The sequence below is a fragment of the Dendrobates tinctorius genome, unplaced genomic scaffold (genome assembly GCF_039654945.1).
Source record: "Dendrobates tinctorius isolate UK_male_01 unplaced genomic scaffold, ASM3965494v1 ptg000383l, whole genome shotgun sequence".
NCBI classification, from domain to species: Eukaryota; Metazoa; Chordata; class Amphibia; order Anura; family Dendrobatidae; genus Dendrobates; species Dendrobates tinctorius.
The window spans coordinates 4,033,278-4,039,277 of NW_027362049.1; positions in this window are offsets into that span (position 1 = coordinate 4,033,278).

Below are 6,000 nucleotides of genomic sequence, written 5' to 3' on the forward strand. Positions count from 1 at the left end.
CAACATTTCCCGTCACCCAGTCATCATTATCCTGCTTAGGTGCTTGGTAATCAGCCTCACTACCTTCCTTCACCAGAAGAGGGAGTTCATCAGACCTCAATGGTGAAGGGGAAAATGAACTCACAACAGTACCTCCCCCTTGAGGAGGGGTCACCGAACCCTCATCCACGCCACCAGAGCGATCAGGGTGAGCCCAATGAAAGGCACGCACCAATCTTTTGGCATGAATATCAGAGGCAGAGACCCAGGAATTATCCTCCCGACCATAACCCTTCCACTTAAGCAAATACTGGAGTCTCCGTCTAGCCAGACGGGAATCCAGTATCTTCTCTACCTCATATTCCATGTTACCTTCAACCAATACAGGGTCCGGAGGTGCCACCCCAGTAACTACTGGTTCAACAAACCTTTTCAACAAGGACTTATGAAACACATTATGGATTTTAAATGTTACAGGAAGAGCCAAACGAAAAGAGACCAGATTAATAATCTCCAAAATCTTGTAAGGTCTGTAATGTATAATAATTAGATCTGTCTCTTTAAGCAAGCCAGACTTATGGGACTTGGGGGGTGGAGACAAGAGGGATGAGAAGGGAAGTTTCAGTTTCACTTCTGTGTAGCATGGGAATGCAACTGTTATGCTGTGTGCTGGAGGACGAAGAATAAAACATATCTAAAGTTTAATACCTTGAATTCTTCATAACGTGTGGATATTACAACTGGCAATGAGGATGGGATATAATCACCTACTGCTGTGAGTACAGACTATATTTTACCGCTTCACACGCCAGCACCACTGAGAGACTCTATCATGGCTGACTACTTGCACACATTCCCACAATTTGATATGACTGGTCATTAATCTCTCCCATAACTGGAGAAAATGGCTAAACAGATTTGAGAATTTCCTAGAAGCCATGGACATAAAGGAGGAGAAAAGAAAGAGAGCTTTGCTCCTGCATTGTGCAGGCACAGGAGTCTATGACATATACAGTACGTTACCTGCAGCAGAAACAGACACATACAGCAACTGCACTAAAGCTCTCACTGGCTACTTCAACCCCAAACAGAACATCAGATATGAAGATATAAATTCAGGATTGCCAAGCAGCTTCCAGAAGAGTCCATAGACACTTATGTCACACGGCTGAAAGAGTTAGCACATGGATGTGCCTTTACAGATGTAGATGATGAAATCCTAACTCAAATAATTGTCACCTGCTCTTCTAATAACCTAAGGCGTAAGGCTCTGCAGCAGGATATCTCTCTACATGATTTGCTCAAAATGTCCCGTGCTATAGAAATAGCAGATCATCAGGCTACCGTAATGGAGAATGGGGATAAATTACATGTGCATAATCTCAAACAGAAAAATTTACCAGACAAACAAGCCCAGAAACAGAAGAAATGTTATAGATGTGGACAGGATTTCCCTCACCACCAGAACAAATGTCCAGCTATGGGACAAACCTGCAGTAAATGTGGAAAAGGGAATCATTTTGCAGCTGTTTGCAAATCAGCGCACTACAAGCCTCCGCTGCCTATGACAAAATCTGCAGATGTAAAAGTGATAAATCAGGACACAGAAGAAATGTCTGCGACTGAGAACTATGTGTTCACTACCTCTGTCACTGGTTCAGTACAGTCTCCCTGTGTTACACTCTCAATCTGCAACACTGACATTACCTTTACAATAGATACAAGAGCTTCAGTGGATATCATAGATGGCACTACATATGAACAATTGAAAACAAGGCCAGTCTTACAACAAGTGCAGACTAAAATCTTTCCTTATGGATCTAAAACACCTCTAGCTATAATGGGACAATTTGATGCTGAAATTAGATATAAAGAAAACAGGCAGAAAACCACTTTCCACACATTACAAGGATCGGGAGGATGTCTTCTCAGCTATCACACTGCCTTGGAGCTAGGGCTCATCCAGATTATTCATACCATAACTGACCCTGCGGATATGGATGTACAAACTATGGTGAACAGCTTTCCCTCCCTATTTAGTGGTTTGGGAAAACTAAAGGACTCTCAAGTACACCTTCATGTGGATGACAATGTTCGTCCAGTTGCCCAGCCTCACAGGCGTATTCCATTTCACCTGAGACAGAAGGTAGAAAAGGAACTCCAATTGCTCATGGATGAGGACGTTATTGAAACTGTTACTGGTCCCACTCCGTGGGTCTCTCCACTTGTGGTAGTTCCAAAACCAAAGACTCCTGATCAAGTGAGACTGTGTGTTGACATGCGCCTGCCCAACACCGCTATCCAGAGGGAAAGACATATCTCACCTACGATTGATGACATTATTCATTTATTAAATGGAGCCACCGTCTTCTCAAAGCTCGACCTCAATAAGGGATATCATCAATTAGAACTGAGTCCAGAGTCCCGATATTTGACCACATTTTCCACCCATGTGGGCCTCAGAAGATACAAAAGATTGACTTTTGGAGTCTGCTCAGCAGCAGAAATTTTTCAGGACGCAATAAGGAGTGTCATTCAACACATCCCAAATGCCTTTAATTACAGTGATGACATATTGGTTTTTGGTAAAACTCAAGCTGAGCATAATCGTGCTCTATATGCTATCTTTGAATGCCTGTTTTCTGCTGGACTCACTTTAAACAAAGAGAAGTGCAAGTTTGACAAGGGTTCATTAGAATTCTATGGTCACATCTTCTCGGCAAAAGGAGTACAACCCGACCCCAAGAAAGTGGAAGCTATCAGAACAGCCTCAATTCCACAGGATGCTAGTGAAGTGCGTTCTTTCCTTGGAATGGCAAGTTACTGTGCTAGATATATTCCGAATTTTTCAACAATCAGCAATCCACTACGGGAACTTACAAAACAAAGTTGTATTTTTCAATGGTCTCAAGACTGTCAGGCCTCTTTTGAAACAATTAAAAATGAACTCTGCTCGACAAACACTATGGCTTATTTTGATCCAGCTCTTCGAACTGAACTGATTGTGGATGCCAGTCCCGTGGGACTGGGTGCTATTCTAGTGCAGTACAAGGATAACAATCAAAATCCTCACATCATTTCTTATGCAAGTAAGAGCTTAACAAACACTGAAAGAAAATATTCTCAACCTGAAAAAGAAAGCTTGGCAGTTGTCTGGGGATGTGAACACTTTCACTTATTTCTCTATGGAGCTCCCTTCACCATTGTCACAGATCATCAAGCACTTCTTACAATTTTTGGAAATCCCAGAGCTAAAATGCCTGCACGAATTGAACGATGGGGCCTACGTCTACAGGACTACAACTATAAAATTGTTCACAAACCTGGAAAATACAGCAATCCGGCTGATTATCTTTCAAGACATCCTACTAATGATGATATACCTGTGCATTCCTCCATTGAAGAATACCTACGTTTTGTTACAGATCATGCCATGCCAAAAGCACTTTCTCTTGATCAATTTATAAATGAAACAACAAAAGACAAGACACTCTGTGCCCTAATACAAATCATCCAAAATCGAAGTTGGCATGAAATTCAAAAAGAAAAATTTCCTGATTCTGAGATTAATCTGAAAGAGTTAAAACTATTCTCAAACGTACGTGAGGAATTATCAGTCACTGAAGAACACCTCATTCTTCGAGGTACCAAACTAGTTGTACCTAAGACTTTGCGTAACTTAGTCATACAGATAGCACATGAAGGTCATTTAGGAATTGTTGGCACAAAGAAGTTACTCAGAGAAAAAGTGTGGTTCCCAAATATGGATCACTTGGTGGAAGAAAAGATTAGACGCTGTTCTACTTGTCAATTAATCACTCCATCATCAAACTTAGAGCCATTACAAATGTCTCCGTTACCCACTGCTGTCTGGGAGGAAGTGGCAGTCGATATATATGTACCATTGCCAAATGGCCAATACATTCTCGTAACAATTGATGAATATTCTCGATACCCTGTCATTTCATTTGTCTCTTCAACATCTGCTAATAATGTCATACCAGAGCTGGACGACATTTTCTCGGCATATGGTATTCCAAAAGTGGTCAAAACAGACAATGGACCTCCATTCAATGGACATGTGTTTACACAATTTTCTGAATACTTGGGATTCAATCACAGGAAAATCACACCTTGCTGGCCGCAAGCCAATGGAATTGTGGAACGTTTTATGCGCACTCTGGGGAAACGTATCAAGGCAGCGAGTCTGGAGCACATCCCACTGAAACAGTCATTATACAAATTCATGCGTAATTACCGCAATACGCCACACTCCACTACTAATGCTGCTCCAGCTCATTTAATGTTCAGCAGAACCCTGCGTATACGTCTCCCTGATGTGACCAGCCATCCCCGACCGAGTGACTCCTCAGTGAGATCCACAGATTTCTCCAACAAACAAGCCATGAAACGTTATGCAGACAGAAGGCGAAGGACACAGTCAAGTGCCATCGAAAGAGGGGATGTCGTGGTGGTACGTCAAAGACCAACCAACAAGACCTCACCTGTATATGGTCCTGCAAAATATTATGTTACCAAAAGGAAAGGCAGCATGATCACAGCTGAACGAGATGGACACTCCATAACGCGAAATTCTTCATATTTTAAAGTCATACCGCAGAATGATGACAATGAACTCTCTTTGGTGGAAGATTTGGTATCTGATGGTGGAGAGGACCAACAAGAGGTAGCTGGTCCATCAACAATGAACCCTCTCAATGAGCCCAGACGTTATCCTACACGAGAGAGAAGAGCTCCATCGAGGCTTATTGAAGAAGTGTAATTACAGTTTTCTTTGTTTTTTTTTTGTTGTTTGTTTCTCTGGTTTTAGAATTGAACAAATAAGACAAAACGGACATATGATTTCTTTGGACGTTTTCATGTTGTTGCATTTATCAGTAATATAGATTATTTATAAAAAAAAAAAAAAAAAAAAAGGGGATGATGTAATGTATAATAATTAGATCTGTCTCTTTAAGCAAGCCAGACTTATGGGACTTGGGGGGTGGAGACAAGAGGGATGAGAAGGGAAGTTTCAGTTTCACTTCTGTGTAGCATGGGAATGCAACTGTTATGCTGTGTGCTGGAGGACGAAGAATAAAACATATCTAAAGTTTAATACCTTGAATTCTTCATAACGTGTGGATATTACAAGGTCCAATAAATCTAGGCTTAAACTTAGGAGAAGCCACCTTCATAGTGATATTTTTTGATGATAACCAAACCATATCCCCAACCTTAAACTGGGGACCAATGGTCCTATGTCGGTTGGAAAACCGCTGGGCCTTTTCCTGGGAGACAGATAACTTATCCGCCACTTGGTCCCAGATCTGGTGCATTCTCTCCACCACAGTGTCAACACCTGGGCAGGCAGAAGGCTCCACCTGCCCTGAAGAAAATCGAGGATGAAACCCAAAGTTACAAAAAAAGGTGACATCAAAGTGGCAGAACTAGCTCTATTATTTAAAGCAAATTCGGCCAAGGGCAAAAATGAAACCCAATCATCCTGATCAGCGGAAATAAAACATCTCAAATACGACTCCAAGGTCTGGTTTGTTCTCTCCATCTGCCCATTGGTCGGAGGGTGAAAAGCAGAGGAGAAGGACAACTGAATTCCCAGCTTGGAACAGAAAGTCCTCCAAAATCTAGACACAAACTGAACTCCTCTGTCAGATACAATGTTCTCAGGAATCCCGTGCAAGCGAACCACCTGTTGCAAAAACAAGGGCACCAACTCTGAGGAAGATGGCAACTTAGGGAGTGGTACAAGATGAACCATCTTAGAGAACCTATCACAAATCACCCAAATAACAGTCATTCTCTGAGAGACAGGCATATCAGAGATGAAATCCATTGAAATATGGGTCCATGGCCTCCTGGGCACCGGCAAAGGCATCAACAACCCACTAGAGCGAGAACAAGGTTTAGACCGGGAGCACGTCCCACAGGACTGCACAAAATTCCTGACATCACAAGACAAGGCGGGCCACCAAAAAGACCGACTCACCAGATCTCTAGTAC